The following is an 18,037-nucleotide window of genomic DNA, read 5'->3' as shown; positions in this document are numbered from 1 at the left end:
CTGACAAATCTTAGTTCAGTCCTCATATTACCTAGTCTCTCTATTCCAGTCTTTTCCTCCTTATCCCTCTTCCACTGTGTCCTCTAGTCTCAACTTCCATACCACTACGTTACTTCAGATCCTTCAGATCCTCATCATTGCTTGTCTGGATAAATCTTTCTCCACTCTTACCATCTCTAATCCATTCTCCACACAGGCCATAAGAGTGAACTTTCTAAAATGTAAATCTCACCATATTATTGCCCTGCTTAAAATCCTTCAATTCAAATACAAAACTACATAGTTCATTATACATGGCTCTTATAGAATTATGACCCTTCTTTGACTTTCAGCTTCATCTTTCTCCTCTCCTTCCTGCACACTCTGTGTTCCAGCCATATTTAATGCTTGATTCTTCATACCTTCATGCCTTTCCATGTGCTTTGCACCCTCTTTTTTCACACATTTCTTCTCCCTGGTCACTGGTTGAAATTCTCTCCCTTCAAGACTCAGTTCAAATGTAGTTTCCTTTGTTCTATCTGATTTCCCTTCCTGAAACCCTCCACTCCTGCCTTTTCCACGTGTCCCAATCTGCCAGACACAGTTTGTTGCTTTTCCCTGTATTTCAAAACAGTACCTCTAATAGCACTAACAGATTCCAATAAAAATCATTATATGCCCTAATGAGACTGGTAATTCCTCAAAGACAAACTGAGTCATAAACATTGTTTTATCTTCAGTGCCTGGTACATAGTAGATGCTCAATGAATGTTGAATTTAAAGAATGAATTACATATATATATATATATATATATGAATTATATACATATATATAGTGAATGTCCATATATATATAATGAATGTCCATATATATAAAATAACAGAGACCCAGCCTATGATAGCAGCCATAGAAATATAAAATAGAAGAGACAATAGGCTTTGACTGGGCATGGAAAAGAGAAGATGAACAAAGCAGCAAAGATAATTGGAAATGTTGATATCAATGACAGAGAATGGAAGGCTAATAGGCTTGAAGCAAAAAAATGCTGAAATAGGACTTGTTATATTGAATGTAAACATGGCACATCCAGGTAGCAATTCAGAGCTATTGGAAATAGAGGGACAAAGCTTGGGAATAAAGTTGAGGTTTCCGACAACCTGGAAATAGCTCTCTTTCATAGAAAACAGATGTCATAACAGGATTTAGTTTGATTGAAATTTCCCTGTATCGCTTTCTTATCTCCCACAGATTTGGGGAAGATAGTTATTAAGACCTTCTTATTTATAAACCAGGACCAGATTACTGTGGTTGCATGTGTCTGAGTGAATGAATGATGAGGACAGACATCCAGGTTCCCTTTCAGTCACCCATTTATTCAACAAATATTCAGCAAGCACCTACTTTCTACCAGAATCTGTGCCAGGTGCTGGTCTGAACAAGACAGATTAAGTGCCTGCCTTCATGTGATGGTTAACAAAACACCATGAAACCAATAATCAAGTGGATTTATATAAAAGAAATATAAATTAAAAGTTATGAAAACTATGATGTCATAAAAGTAGAGAATAACTGGGGGAATTCCCTAGGAATTCTTTGAAGAAGTGATATTTAAGCTGAGACACTTAATTTTCATCAACTTTCTAAATGGTCAGCTACTTAGAAATAGGGCAAAACCATAAATTAGGAATCATTTAATGTCAGGGAGCTCAGTAGCACATCCAACTGATCCTCTCAACCTCACTCCCATACATAACACCACCACCATCATCCCCATTCCCACAAATCTGTCCAGTTGTAGCTGCAGAGAAGCAAAGACTATTGGAATTAGGGGATAGGACGTGCTTTGTGGTGGTTAGTTTCCAAAGATGATCCCCAATGAACCATATATGCCAGTGTTCACACCCTTGTATAGTCCCCATCCCACATTGATTCTGGGCTGGCACCATGACTCATTTTCACCAATAGTAAGCAGCAGAAATAATGCTTTGTAACTTCTGAAGTCGGGTCTCAAGGGATCTGAAGTTTTTGTTTTCACCACTTAGTACTCTCCTTCTTGAACCCGGCTGTCTGGCTGTGTGGAAGCCCAAGCAGTCTTGTGAAGAGGACTGAGTGAAGGAAAACCAAGCCCTCAGCCGACAGTCCATCTGAGTTCCCAGCCAACAGTTAGTAATGTGAATGAGACCATTTTGGACCTTCTAGTCATCCCAGCACATGAAACAGAACTGCCAAGTTAACACACAGAATAATGAAATGTAAAAAAACATTGTTGTTTTAAGCCACTAAGTTTTTCAGCAGTAACTGAAATAAGTCCTAACATCCATGAAAAACCAAAAGTAAGATAATATGCTAAGCCAAAGTTGCATATCTCCTTTGTGATTTTTGGGTTTTGTTTATTTTGTATTTTCCAACCGTTCTTTCTCTTATAAAGATCAGTAATTGCCTTTGTAATTAGAAAAAAATATTTTAAGAATTTTAAAGTAGGAGCATACTGGGATGATTTGGACGTAGCATTGGCCAGAGGCTTGAGTGCTCAACTTGACAGATGACTGCCCACACAATCCCTTTGCTGACTCTCTGTTGACTGCACAAGTGAGAAATGCATGTTTTTTACCTAGCCAGTGCAGTATTGGTAAAGTATCTTCCTGACTCATGAGTCCAGTCCAATGTTAGAGGTTGAATAAAAGGCACTCCCAACTATTTGGAGATTTGGAATAGAATGGAGTAAAGCAAGGAATAAATTCAATAATGTAGAAAAAAAACACATCATGTAGCTAAAAGAGGCTGGAAGGTTTGGGGTCTTGAGTAGAGAATGGCTGGACTTTTCTGGAAACAGTTGAAACCCTGCTATTGGGAGAAAAGTCTCAAGCAGACCTTTAAGTATCTTTGTGTGTGTGTGTGTGTGTGTGGTACGCGGGCCTCTCACTGTTGTGGCCTCTCCCTTTGCGGAGCACAGGCTCCGGACGCGCAGGCTCAGCAGCCATGGCTCACGGGCCAAGCCGCTCCGCGGCATGTGGGATCCTCCCAGACCGGAGCACAAACCCGCGTTCCCTCCATTGACAGGCGGACGGACTCTCAACCACTGCACCACCAGGGAAGCCCAACATTTAAGTATCTTAACAGAACACTTGTCCCTCTTAGTCCTCACCTTCCTTTGCTGAATTTCTTTGTTTGGCAAGAGATATGCAGATAATGCAGGTAAACTTCAACTTTCCAAATAAGCAGATCAAAATGATAGTTAGCCAACTGATATTCTCTATCAGACAAGAACCCTTCCTTCCCTTGGCAAGAAGGCATCCCCGTTGGCACCCAGAAGCTTTACAGCAGCAAAACAATGTAGAGGAATTGGACCCCCAAAAAATGCATCTTCATGTCACTTGCCACAAAAGCAATGAGTTGAAAATTGCTATTTCAGCTTTAAAAAAATACATTTTTTAAAAAGCTTTCCTCAGATTCACGCCTTTGGCAAAATAAAGGTAAGTTTTAAATCTTTCCTCCTCTGTTATTCCATTCAATTAGCAGGTGACAATCCATTTCCATCCAATCTGTTGATTAAATGTGCATCAACTTATTCAGATTCAGTCAACCAGCAACTTTGGTGACAGTCTTCTCTTCAGTGTGTATAAATGTAACATAAACAGATATTCACAGCTTGATTATAAATATTTCTGCTTCAACAACACACAACTGCTATTTATTGCTCACCTCCAAATTAGAAATAAACTAAATCAAAGCCAAGTTCAACATTCAAAATAAGACTGAGGTTATTATGAAACAGCAGAATGAGAGAAGAAATGCTTCAACAATTTCAAGACAAATCATCAGTCCCAAATTTGTGGTTTTGAAAAAAGCTTTGCTAAATCCTACTTGTTGAAAGAAACAGCCAAAGAAATGCACAAAGGGATGTGATTAGTAAGTTCCCTTCTCATACCTTGGTAGTGTGGGTGGTGGACTGTGCATGAGTTGATGGTGCAAGAAAATGGACTCAACAGCAAAAAGTGCTTCTTATTCAATCAACTGTGGTTTGAAAATAGTCTCCTTTTTATCTTATACTAGAATTACAAAATGAAATTAATATGTAAATGTGTTCTGGTTCAGGCAAATACTGTGTGTGAAAACCAAGGTCTGTAGAAGTAAGAAACCTTGCCTCAGTGACACCTAGAAGGACTGGTAAGGAGGAGACAGAGAGATGAGAGCTGTTGGAGACAATGTGAGTTTTGAAATTAATGATGAAAGCTTTAAAACAGGACCAGTTACTTCAGGCATGGGTATATAGGGAAGGGGCTTTGCTCTAGTTGATTCTGTAGACAGCATCTGTGGAAACTACAATATTTAGAATTGTACAGAAAGGGCCTCATTTTTTGAGTCATCAGGAAAGCTGTAAGAGAATGCTCTGGTTTTAAATGAGAAGTGGAATTCATTCATTGACTTATTTAAAATATATTTATTGGGTTACTACACCATACCATGCCTTGTTTTAAGTTCTGGGGATAAAGCAGTGAACAAAACAAAGTCTCTGCTCTCACAGAACCTAGATTTTAGTAACTAAATTGAAAATGGCAGTGTACAAAATTTTTAAATGGTTGTAAGAGCAGGATCCATTTGTGAGTGATGTCTGTAATTTCACTTGTACAAACTGTGTCTGACTCCTGAACTGATTTAAATTCCCTTATGGGCATCTCTATATCAACATCAGGGAGCCACCCCCACCCCCAAGATTCTTCCCTTTCTGCTTTTGCTCGTGACTTCCCATCCTTTAACTCCCTGAGGCTGACTTTTAGGGGGATCAGGATGCATTAAGAAAGAATGTTAACACCACATTATGGAATAGGTCCCTCAGCTTGTTCTAGCCTCAAAGGAAGGTCCTAAGTGTCCCAGTCTGTTGGCTGAAGGTCATACTAGATGAGAGAAGCTAGTAAGTGTGAAGGCAGGACAGAATGTGGGGGATGGATCTGAATTCTGAGTCTGGTTGTTTAATTACTTCTAAGAGACACTTTGCTGTGGGACTGTAAAACCAAGACTACATGATACTGCCCAAAAGTAGTCAGAAAGAGATAAACACAGAGACGGACCATAAGCAGATAGAAAGAATCTGAGATAAAAGACAAATAATTGTACTTTCTAGATTAAAGAAATTTTATAACCTCCTGAATAAAAAACTGTATGCATTTGCTGCCTTTGTGAGCAAAGGAAAAATTCAAACTGAAAAATACAGAAACCCTAATCATAATCGATACACATAAGTATAGTGTTAAAACACACCTGCACCAGGATAACTTTTGAATAAGTTTTGAAGTGAAATTAAACATAATGTATAACTAGCATCATCAGGCTCTACTGCACTTGAAACTTTTCAGAAGTCCTCTTCAGAATTTCCACAAAACTCTCAATCTACCTCTTCATCCTCCTCTAATTAAACCTGATTTTCCTCAAGCACTAACATTCCAAATAGGTAAAATAATTTCATACTCAATTTTATTGTTTTCTCATTTACTCACTTAAGAGTATAACTTTCTTTTCTTTTGCATCACAAAAGTTTCCATAACTAAATCAATTATAAAGGATTTTCTTTCTTTTTTTTACACAGACATATTTATTACTCTCTAATTCAAGAAATATTTTAGACATTTTCTCTGATAATGGGTTTTGAATTTCAGTACTTTACTCTGTTTCCCCCAGATTTATTTAGGAATAATTAACAAAATTGTAAGATATTTAAAGTGTACAACATGATGATTTTATGTACATTTACATTGTAAAAGGATTCCCTTCATCACCTTACATATTTACCTTTTTTAAATGAGAACACTTAAGTTCTACTCTTTTAGCACGTTTCAATTATACAGTAGTCAAATATATATCAAATATAGTCACCATGTTATACATTAGATCCTCAGACCTCAGACCTCTATTACAGCAAGTAATAGAAGTAGTATACAGAATTTATAGGATCTCCCCTGTTAGTACTCTCAACCAAATTGAACACAGGGCAATACACAATTCTGCATATATGTGTATGGAAATCATTACATTCCCCGCCACATTATGGCCTATCTTTTTCCTGTACTCCTAAACTCAATAAATAATACTACCACCCATCTATCTGTACCAGGTGAAAAACGTAGGAAATTTTCCTTGATACATCCTACTTCTTCATTCCCGCTTCATTCGGTGAATCCTGTAAGCTCAACCCCACAAACATATTCTGAACATATTCACCCACTGCTCTCCTGCCATACAAACCTCCACTGCTGCCTCCATAGTCCAAGCCACCAACATCTCTCATCTGATTACCTCAGTATCCTCCCACGTTCATACCTGCCACCTTCAACCAATCCACTCCACACTGCAGTCAGAGTGACCTTTACAGAAAGCCAATCTGATCGTGATACACACGTTTTAAACTACTCAGTGTTTTCCCACTACTTTTAGAAAACAAAACTTCTTAACATGGCCTTCCATGGTTTGTCCGCTGTTATATCTCCAACCACACCTCAAAGCATACACCCCCTACTCTCTACACTCAGTCACACTAGCTTTCTTTCAGACTTTCCTCCTTTCAATGCCTCAACTGTCATGGGGTCTTTGAACACATTGTTCCTTCAGCCTAAAGTGTTCTTCTTTTTCTTCATTCTTCACCTACTTAGCTTTTATTCATTCTTCAGATCTCTACTACATAGCAATTCCCCAGTCTCAATTAGGCCCTCATAATTATTCTCTCACAGCACGTGGAAGTTTTCCTTCCCAGCACTTTCAAAGTTGGACCTTTAGATTTGCCTGCGTGATTATTTAATTGATGTCTGTCTCCCCCATTAGACTTTAAGCTCTGGGGGTAGGGGGTAGGGATTGTATTTGTTTTACTTTCCATTGTATCACTGATGTTTAGCACAGTGAGAAACATAACAGTGGGTGCTCAAGAGAAATTTGAATCCAATCTCTTTGATCCCTTGCATTCCAGCTATATTAGCCCCCTTTCTGTTCTACGAACCTGTTCCTTGAACACTCCCATGCGGGAGCTTTGTCACTTGCTGTTCTCGTACCTGTAAAACTCTTCCCCCAACTCACTCTCTTGCATTATTCAGGTCTATGCTCAAATGTCTCCTCTTTGAGCAGATATCTGTGGTGTGAACCCTTGCATAAAGTGTTGCTATAGGTGATGGTGAGGATTATTAACACAGTCCCAGTGAAATATGAGCTTCATGAGAGCAGAGATTTTGATCTGTTTTTTTTTCACTGCTATATCCCCAACTCCTAAAACAGCACCTGATATATAGTTGGTACTCAACAAATATTTGTTGAAAACATTGGGTTATTCCAAGCACCTAGCCAAACCTGTCTATATTATACAATAACACAATTTGAAAGACCATTGAAAAATGAAGATGACTGGAAAATTAGTGGGAAGCCATCTGAAACAATTTGTGTGAGGAGGAAATGTCTGAAGATTTACCAGTTCTTGGAGATTCTCTTGAACTTAGAGTCTATTAATGAGGGAAACATCTTGAGGTCTCTCAGAGAGTCAAGTTTGGGTATGAAGAATTTCTCAGCTTATATTGTCTTCCTCCCAGAATTACCTAACACTGACTTAAAAGTTGTTCTCATAGGGATTAGTCTGATCTTCCTAACTACTATACAGTGTAAATTCCTTGAGGCAAGTGATGATATTTCCCTCTTGTCTCTAGGAGAGACTCAATAGTTGCCAAAACACATGGAGTGAGCCCCATTTAGGGAGATGCTTCTGAAGCATCCTCTTTGCTTTTGCTTGGACCAGTGCTCCCTTGCCCTTTTTCTCCCTTTTTTTCCCAGAAATACTGGAAGTTGTAGGGAGAGAGGAATGGAGCTGTAATTATTACTACAGAAATAATCTCTGAGTGCTCTCCGTTGAATAAGAATACTGTTTTTTTCCACATATGGTCAAATTAGTATATTACAGAAATAGACTAGAGATGTATTTCTTTTTTTTTTTTTTTTTTGCGGTACGCGGGCCTCTCACTGTTGTGGCCTCTCCCGTTGCGGAGCACAGGCTCCGGATGCGCAGGCTCAGCGGCCATGGCTCACGGGCCCAGCCGCTCCGCGGCATATGGGATCCTCCCAGACCGGGGCACGAACCCGTATCCCCTGCATCGGCAGGCGGACTCTCAACCACTGCGCCACCAGGGAGGCCCTGTATTTCTTAATATAGTTAAGAGAGCTATAGCTTCTTCTCAATGGATACAAAGGATATTGGACTTCATAACTAAAATCATTGCTGGAAACAAATGATGGAACCAATTCACAACTCTATAGCAGGGTTCATAATTCATATCATTGAGAGAAGGGACTGTAGGATTCATCTAATCAGTATCATGGGGCCCTGAGTATGGTTCAAACATCAAAGACAAAATACAAAGTGTGCTAAAAGAAAGTTTTCATTTTTCCTGAGGTTACTTGTTAACAGACCTAAGATTTTCTTTGTTTATTTGCTCTTCCATGAGTTGTGTGTCCTTTCAAGCTTCTTAAACATAATATAACAGAATAATAACTACGGAATGCAAATAGCCAGACTTTGGGTTCTTGGGTGAATATGACCTCAAACTACCCCTAACTATTCTTCCTAATTATTTCAACAACGAGAGGAAAGGCAGTGGATGTCTTTTCCTTTATTCGTGTAAAGATAAGACATCAACTGAGCATCGCCAGGCTGTCTTTATAGAGCTGACAGGCAGTTACACTAGGGAAAGAACCAAACAGCACAATATATGCCATTCAAAGCCTTCAACCTACCAGGCCCATTTACAATGGTCCTAATGTGTGGGTATGAAAAAGTGCCAGGCAGGGGCCTGCATTGGTACTGTGAATTGATTCTTGGTAGCTTCTAATCTCCTGTAGAGCTAACCTCCATCCACATATTAGTCACCTATAAGCCTGTTCTGACACGTGAGACACATAAGAAAATGCTCCCAAATATATGGACAAGGGAATGTCCGACGTGTAATCAGGAAAGGGAAATGGACTAGGAAACCAGAACAATCATATAGAATGAGATACCGTATGCTAACACATATATATGGAATTTAAGGGAAAAAATGTCATGAAGAACCTAGGGGTAAGACAGGAATAAAGACACAGACCTACGAGAGAATGGACTTGAGGATATGGGGAGGGGGAAGAGTAAGCTGTGACAAAGCGGGAGAGAGGCATGGACATATATACACTACCAAACGTAAGGTAGATAGCTAGTGGGAAGCAGCCACATAGCACAGGGAGATCAGCTCGGTGCTTTGTGACCACCTAGAGGGGTGGGATAGGGAGGGTGGGAGGGAGGGAGATGCAAGAGGGAAGAGACATGGGAACATATGTATATGTATAACTGATTCACTTTGTTATAAAAAAAAAAGAAACCAACTTCATCATCTTTCATAATTGTTTTTGTTTGGTTTTTTTCAAAGGTATCCCCAAAACCCAACTCCTCTGTTATTAACTATCCTGCCTTATGATTCAGTTAGCAGTATCTGGAACCAGGCTGCTTCAATTCAAATTTCAGTTCTGCCATGTGAGCCTTGGGCAAATGAGTTAACCTCTGTGTGCCCGTTTCCTCCTCTGTAAAATGAGGAGACTAACAGTACCTACTTCCTAGGGTTTCTGTGACAAGAAAATATGTTTATAAAGGACTTAATGCAGTGCCTAACTTACAGGACTTTGATGTTCAATAAAGGGTAGCTATTATTATTATTTACCTAAGGGGTAGGGTAATTAGGTAGTTGTATCAGCCAAGACAAACTATGCCTAAACTTAAGATCAGACAGCCATGATTTGTAAACTTATTTCTTTCAGTATACTGGCATGCTGCTTTCTTTCCCCTTAGCTTTCAACTTTTTAAAAAAAGACTTGAATTCAACTTGCATCCATACCACTTACTATCTGTGTGATATTCATTAAGTTACTTAAGCTCTCTGTCTCCGTTTCTTTGCTTACAAAAAAATATATAATAAGAGCACCTTCATGATAAGGTCATGGTGAAGATTAAGTGGGCTATTTCACACAAAATCCTTAAAGCAATGCCTTCTAGGAAGACTGAGTGGGACAGGGGAAAGATTGAAGAAAGCCCGGGAAAGTGAATTTTAAAGATGAAGAAACTGGAATACAAAGAGATTAAGTAACTAGTCTAAAATCTTACAGCTAGAAGTGGTGAATCCAGGATTTGAGCATAGTCTGAATGTATGTTTTTCATAGAGTCTTTTTTCCCTTCCCTTATTGCCCAATTCTCCCTTTCATGAACTGCCTTCTTCGGAGTAGTATATCCACTGGTCCTCAAATGTACCTTTCCCCAGGACACCTTTGCACACACTGTATCCCTTGTTTGAAATGCCCTTTCTCCTTTCTTAACACCTCTCTTAATCAGAGTCTAAATGAAATCCTACCTTGCAAAATGGAGCCTCAGTGACTTGGTCTCCAGCCCACACTGATCTCTTTGTCTCTCGACTCTGGAATTCTCAGTGTCTTCATCAAACTTCTGACATTACTACTAGTGACTAACACTTACTGAGTGCCTAGTGTGTGCTCAGATATCATGCTAAGCAGGTAAATGCATAATCTCCTTTAATCCTCCCAAGAAGCCCAGAGCTAAGTACTTTGATTAACAGCCTCATTTTGTAAATGAGGAAACTGAGGCTCAGGAAGGCTAAGTTATTTGTTCATGGTTAATAAGTGGAGGAGACAGTGTTCCCATCTAGGCTATGTGATCCCTAAGACCACACTTTTCCCCATACTATTCCACTGGCTGGTGTCCTTAGGCTTCTCTTCACATGTTTCTCTCAGCTTCCTAGCTTGATTCTGAGCTGATTGAAGGGAACAACCATGTCTTATTTATCTTTATAGTTCCAGTGTGCCTAGTGGCATAGTGCTTGGCAAGGAATGAGTATCATAAATGTCTTTAATAAGAATAGGCTTCCAACTTAATCCACAATTTCACCTTGAAAATCAAACAGAAGCAAACATGAATCATGTTTATGGATGAAATTAGGCAAGGGAGTGTGGCTTGATCATCACTTCCATTAGTCATTAGTGGCAGGGTGATGTCTGCATATTCTGGAACCTGAGATAAGCTTCTTTTTGTCTTTCGTCACTCACTCATTCAACAAACTGTAATAGAGGTAAAATCATGCATAGGGTACTGTGGGAGCACAGAGAAAAGAACTCACTGGAGGGTGGGGTGGGCAAGGGGAGGGTGTTAGAAAACATTTCTCATAGACGGTGGCATAGCCTCATTCAGCAGCCACTGCAGTGCCATTTCAATAAGTGAATGTGTAATAAATGGCAGTAATAATACCATTACCTAAATAAATAATGGAAATGGAATAGAGTTGGCAGAGATCACTTGATTTTAGAATTCTTAGTGAAAGCAAGTTAGGGAAAGGATCTCGAGGCTTAAGGGTATGGGGTTTGCCAGGGCTTAAAGCATTGGTTCTTTATAAGAAATAAAAGATGGGGCAATAAAAAAGGAATCCCCAGGTGCCTCTCACGTGCCATATATTTGATGTATATTATTTCATTTAGTACCCAAAAGAATCAAAAAAGATGAGCTTTTCCTACCATTTTAGAGTAATAACGCTGAGGACAGGAAAGTGAAGTGATTTATAAATGGTGAAGATCGGTTTAACTTCAGTTTCAGTGATTCTTCCATGAATACTGGGAGCAAACTCTCATATAGACCTTATTAATTACAAAACATGTTTCTTAGGGTGTTACATTTATTGAGCTATTTAATCCTCTCAACACCCCAGTGAGGTAGGTACTAATATTACCATGTTATTTTACAGAGAATGAAATTGAAACACAAGGAAATTAAGCAATTTGCTCTAGATCATATAGCAAAAAATGATAGAGCCAGAATTCAAACACAAGTCATCTGTCTCTCAAACCATGTATACTAGGCTGCTTCCAATATGTTAGGCCTTATTAGCTAGGAGGAGTCATTTGCCTTCCCAATTCTACCAGACCATTAGCGCAAATTCTTTCCATAAAGGTGAGTGACTGGGGTAGGTATGATAGAGAATAGGAAAAGAGATCTGGAGTCATCAGGGGAAATCAGCATTTCTTACTACCTCTTTTCTTCCCCTGCTTTACTCCAAGGTCAGAGAGGTGGTGGGTGGCAGCCAAGGGGCACAGAGGTCACAAACCTCTCCCTCACCCTTGTCGCTGAGTCTTTCTAGAGATACTCCAAGATGAACCCCGTCAACCTCATCCTAGAGAAATGCACAATGATTGGTGCTGGATCCTTAAATTTCTCCTCAGTTTGCCTTATTTTCTTCCCAGGATGTAACATGCCAAAGAGAAATGTCAGAGTTAACTCATGATGGGGGTGTCCCCTTTAAGGAAGTTTGAGGGGAAGCATGACATTTTCTAGTTCTGAACTGCAGGGACCCAAGTTAAGGAGTGAAAGAAAATTCTAGACCAAAGCAAGCCCCGTGAGAACTCACTGTCCTTCCAGCAACGAGCCTGTTGATTTGTCCTCATATAGGTTGTCAAAATTAATGTCTTCCCTGACCCCCTCACTATCCAACTTACCTTTCACTTCTGTTGCCTTGGTTTTTGACAAAGTAGCTGACTGTATGTCATCAACATTTGTCAGGTCACTTTGGTAAATGAGTTTCAGTAATGTTTGTTAGTTGGTTTTAATAGATAGCCAAGTAGAGCAGACAGGAGGGGCTGGTCCCGACTGTGCCTCCTAAAGGCACTTCCATCTGATACACCAATCACACGCTGCATGCCAGTCAAAGACATTCAACTCAGGTTCCCTCACACATTCGGAATTGAGTTCATCATGCCAGATCCCGACTAACCTGACTAGGATACCCTGGCTTACAGAAAGGCATACACTAATTGAAGTGGGCACTCCCCAATCCTACCATGAATAAGAAATGGCCCATATACTTGATCACTGCCCCCAAGTTTCCATTCTGCAAGGCAGTACAGAGAGTGGTTTGTAACAAGCCAGAGAATTACCATTCTAAGTGTTTTCTGCAGCTTGAATTTATTACACCTTGAATTAAACCAATGTTGTGGCACCCACCCCCGGTAGAGGTGATGAATGGAGGTTAGCTCGGAGGATTTCTGAGGAAATAAAGTGCTTCTCCAATCTGTAGGCAGAAAAAAAGTGTTGGCTGAAACCAAGCCTGCAGCAAGTGTTGTGTGAAAGGAAAGGGGTAGAGGAAGGGGGAGGGGGAAGGGAGATAAGAGGCTCATGGAGGAGGGGGAGAGTAAGTGGAATACTGGATAACTAAGAACAGAGAGAAGGTGAAGGATGCAACAGCTGCTGATCAAGCCCCATAGCACAAAGCCAGTATATCTGGAAGGTTTTTTTTTTCCTCTGGGAAATAACCAGATCAGTGAGCATATTAAGAACCTCATTGAGCAGAACTGTGGTTACAGCTACTTGGAGCTTCCTTCCGGGAAGGCAAAAGGCAATCTCCTGGATGTGGGAATGACTTGACGGGGTTGGGGGGTAGAAGAAGATAGAGAATAGAGGGAAAGATGCAACAATCTGTAAAATAATAGAAAACAAACATTAAAGGTGGGATTCAGATGTTGACATTTTCTTTGCTGTACAATGTCAGAGTCTTGCAGGGGAAGAAAGAATTATACAATCCTCAAGGTGAAAGAAAGACACGTGCCAAATCACTGAGGGGAAGAGAAAACATCAGTAAACCATTCAAATGATGATTTGTTGTCAGGATTAGATACCCAGTGATATAAGTAAATATTCACACAGTGACTGTGTGGTGGGAACATTAATAATTCATACGTTGGGTTGCTTCCCAGGGATCTATTTGCTACGATTCAAATCTGAGGCGTGACAGAATTTGATGTAAGTTAGAGGGCCCAGGGATGGCTGCCTATTGTGGAGTTAGAAATAAAGCTACAAAGGAGAGAATCAGATAAATTTTAGAACTAAGAAATCAGCTAATTGAATCCTCCCCTTGACAGATAAAGACACTGTGTTTCAGAAGGGAAAGGCATTTGCCTTGTGAATTACTGTGAGATCTGGGCTTTTAAGCCAGGAACCAGTGCTCATCCACATACAATTGGTCACTGGTGCCATCTGTGTGGGTCTAGGATTGAGGAGAATTGGACAAAGAGACACTAGAACCAAATGCAATCTCCCACCACCAAACTCATCTCCAGGAATCAGGAAGTGGATAGATCCTGAAATGGGTGTAAACAAAAGAGAAAAATGCCTGTGAGAAAGGTTGGGCCATCATAGCGAGAGATAAATGGGCTTTTCATCTCATTATCTGAATTAATTAAATAGAAACAGCATCAAATAATATGCAGTCAAAATGACAGTCTAGCATCATCTATAAATTGAAAAGTATTTTTAAGATGCTTTTATGTGTTCCATACGTGTAAGGTTGTGAGAGATGTAGGTGAGACATAATACTTAATTTGCTCTCTCAAAGGAGATCTACATGTGGGTGGGGAAAACAGCTCTAGCAAGTGAATCTGGCTACCAAAGGCCTGGGTTTTCCAGATCAGTCCTCATTTAAAATATTCTGCTCCATGATCCCCGTTGTATATTCATAGCTGCAAAACAGCATCTTAAATGACTTGTTTTAGAAAGTTTGGCTTTTCAGTCATTCAACATATATTTATTGGGTGTCTGCTGTGTGACAAGCACTGTACAAGGTGCTAGGGATACAGTGATGAGCAAGACAAAGTCTCTGGCTTCATGGAGCTCGTAATCTGGTGAGAGACACAGACAAGTAAACACACAGTTACAGTCATGAGATATGGGTTATCATGGAGTGAAACAGTGCTACAGGAACATAGAGGAGGGGACACTTTTATGCTTCCTGGAGGCTGAAAAGACTTCTGAGAGGTGGTGATGGCTAAGGTAAAGACTGAAGGACAAGCAGAAATTAACAAGGCAAAAGAGAGTGAAGGGGATGGAAGGATATTCCTGGCAAAGGAAATGGCATGTGCAAAGTCCCCAAGGCAAGAAAGCAAAATATGGAAATTATTTAAGATCAACTAAGTGTCAAATCGTGGGTTTCAAACATTAAGTATATCAGAAAGAGGGGAAACTAAACGGGTTTTTGCAGGGGAGAAGGCAGTGAGTAGGAATGAAGTCTGGGAGAAATTCCAAAATAACGGATGCTGGCAAATATAATTTTGACTTGCAAAAAATGGAAAAAGAAGGATTCTGCAAACTATTGACCAGTGTGTTTTGTGTTAATCCAGATCCATATTTCTAAATGTATTGTTAATGGACTAGTTTAAAAACATATTAAAAAAAAAAAAAACAAAGCAAACCTCACCAAGTGTTACCCATGGCAGGCTAACTTCATTTTCCCTATTGATGGGATTATTAACTCAGGGAAATGCTACAAGCAGGGCATATCTATGTGCCAGACAGTCTCTCCTGATATTTTTTTTCAACAGTTGGAGAAATGAGGCTGGATGATAGTAGAATTTCATGATTCCCAACAGGGTGAATGAGCATCCCCAAACATGCAAGTGATAAGATATCAGATGTGATGGAAAACAGAATAAAGAGGCATAAAAATCTTTCTTCTTAACCAGGCCATAAGTACTCTATAACTAGAATGACCATATAATTTTATCATCCAAACTGGAACATTTTGAGAGTGACAGGGGTCATTTTTAACAATTATGTCAGTGAAATATGCATAAACCTGGACTGTCCCCAGGCAGACCGGGGTATACAGTCCCTGATCTGTAGTAATTTATCAAATGAATGAATGAACAAATGCATGAATGAATCTCATCTAAGAACACCACTTCTCCTTAAGTCCTTTTAAGTGTGCCACAGTCAGGAGACGGTATCAAGTATCTTTCTAATTCTCCACTGCTGCTTCCAAAGAATTACTCCTCATGTAAATATCCTTTTTTGAGGTTCGTATTTTCAGTAGGTGATCAATACCATGTAAAAACCTCCTGGTCATTCTTCCACATTTATTGAAGACTTTGGAACCTACCCCTAATCTCTCCTTCTCTCACACAAGGTTCACTGCCATCCTCAGGGGACTTCAGTGGTCACTAACCCATTCATCCATGTGGTCTCACAGTTCTTTTTTCTCTCTTTAATTCTGGTGACCTTCTCTTTTCTGCTTCAATTGTAACCCTACCTTAGACTTTGTTGGCACTTGGAACTGCTCCTTTTCTAAAACTTGAACTTGAATATCCTATTATCCAACCATGCTTTCCTATGCTTCTAACTCTCTCACTCCCTTACTCCTAGGATATCAATTCTTCAGTCTCATTGAGACTTTAAGTTACATTCTTCAACCAGCATAGAACCCCTGAGCAATAACTTCGCCTCTTTACTGTCCTCTCTGTTACTCCCTTTTCATCTTGTCCCTGCACTGTACCCTAACAATGCACCTGCCCTTTTTTCACCTATCCTAGGCTGAGTATGACTGGAGAAAAATCACACAAGTGTGTGGATTACTACCACTATAAAATCTTGATCTCCAACCTTTGCCTGATCTTCAAATGATCAGAAAATCTTCCTATGTGACCTTAATCAGATTCCCTTTTCAATACCCTCAGTGACTATTTGAAACTTTCACCAAGCACTTCAAGTCCCCTACCCACCATATCTCCCAATACATTCAGTAGATGAACTTGCCTGCTATTTCACTAAGAAAGCAGACATCATCAGGACAGAAACTCTCTCAACTTTATTCCTCTACCTAGAAACTTATCTTCACCTGCAACTACCCTAACCTCATCCCTCATGCCTCAGAGAAAAAGAGGTGTCTCCTTCTAACCAAGGTTTATATCTTCATCTGTGCTCTTTATCTCACATTCTGTTTCCTCAAGAACCTTGCTCCATTATCTTTTCTCTCTTCTCTACCTTCAACATCTCCCTTTCTACTGAAATGGCCATTTTCAATGTCTTCAACTTGGACACAGTCATTTTCTTCAAAATTTGTTTAACTTATTTTGAAATAATTACAGATTCACAGGAAATTGCAAAGATAGTACAAAGTGGTCCCATGTACCTTTCATCCAGTTTCTCCCAATGATTATATCTTAATTATAGTATAATATCAAAATAGGAAATTGACATTGGTACAATGTGTGTAGATAGTTTAATGTCATTTTATCATATGTATGTATTCCTGCAATAACAACTGCAATCAAGATATAGAACAATACCATCACCATAAGGATGTTCATCATGCTACTCCTTTATACTCCAAACACCCCCTTACCCCTGTTATCCTTAACTCAGTTAACCATTGAACTGTTTTCCATCTCTATAATTTTGTGATTTGAGAATGTCAAATAAATGGAATCATACAGTATGTGACTTTTTGAGATTCGTTTTTTTCACTCAACATAATTCCTTTGAGATCCATCCAAGTTGTTGAATGCATCAGTAGTTCATTCATTTTCATTGCTGAATAGTATTCCATGATATTAATATACTATAGTTTTCCCATTCACCTGTGTAGGACATTGTGGTTGTTTCCAGTTTGGGGATATTAAAAACAAAGTTTTTAAAAACTATTCTAGAGCCTGTTCATTTCCATATAAATTTTATAACAAATTTGTCTAATGTCTACAAACAATCTTGTTGGGATTTTGATAGGGTTGCATTAAACCTATATAACACTATGGGGAGAACTGTCATCCTTACTACGTTGAATCTTCCAATCCATGAACACGGTGTATATCTCCATTTAAATCTTTTTTTTAAGTCTTTCATCAGCATTTTGTAATTTCAACATACATATCTTATACATGTTTTGTTAGATTTACACCTAAGTGTTTAATTTTTATTTTTTGAATGATATTATAAATGGTTTTGTATTTTGAATTTTGGTTTCTACATGTTCATTGCTAGTATATAGGAATAAAATTGACTTTTGTAGTTGATCTCATATCCTGTGACTTTGCTGAACTTACTCATTAGTTCTAGGAGTTTTATTGTAGCTTCCTTGGGATTTGATACATAGACAATCATATCCTCTGCAAATACAGACAGTTTTATTTCTTCCTTTCCTATCTGTATGCCTTCTATTTCCTTATTGAACTAATTAGAACTTCCAG

This window comes from Hyperoodon ampullatus, assembly GCF_949752795.1.
Source record: "Hyperoodon ampullatus genome assembly, chromosome: X".
Taxonomy (NCBI): Eukaryota; Metazoa; Chordata; class Mammalia; order Artiodactyla; family Ziphiidae; genus Hyperoodon; species Hyperoodon ampullatus.
The sequence above is the reverse complement of the archived record's forward strand: the minus strand, read 5'-3'. Positions refer to the sequence as shown.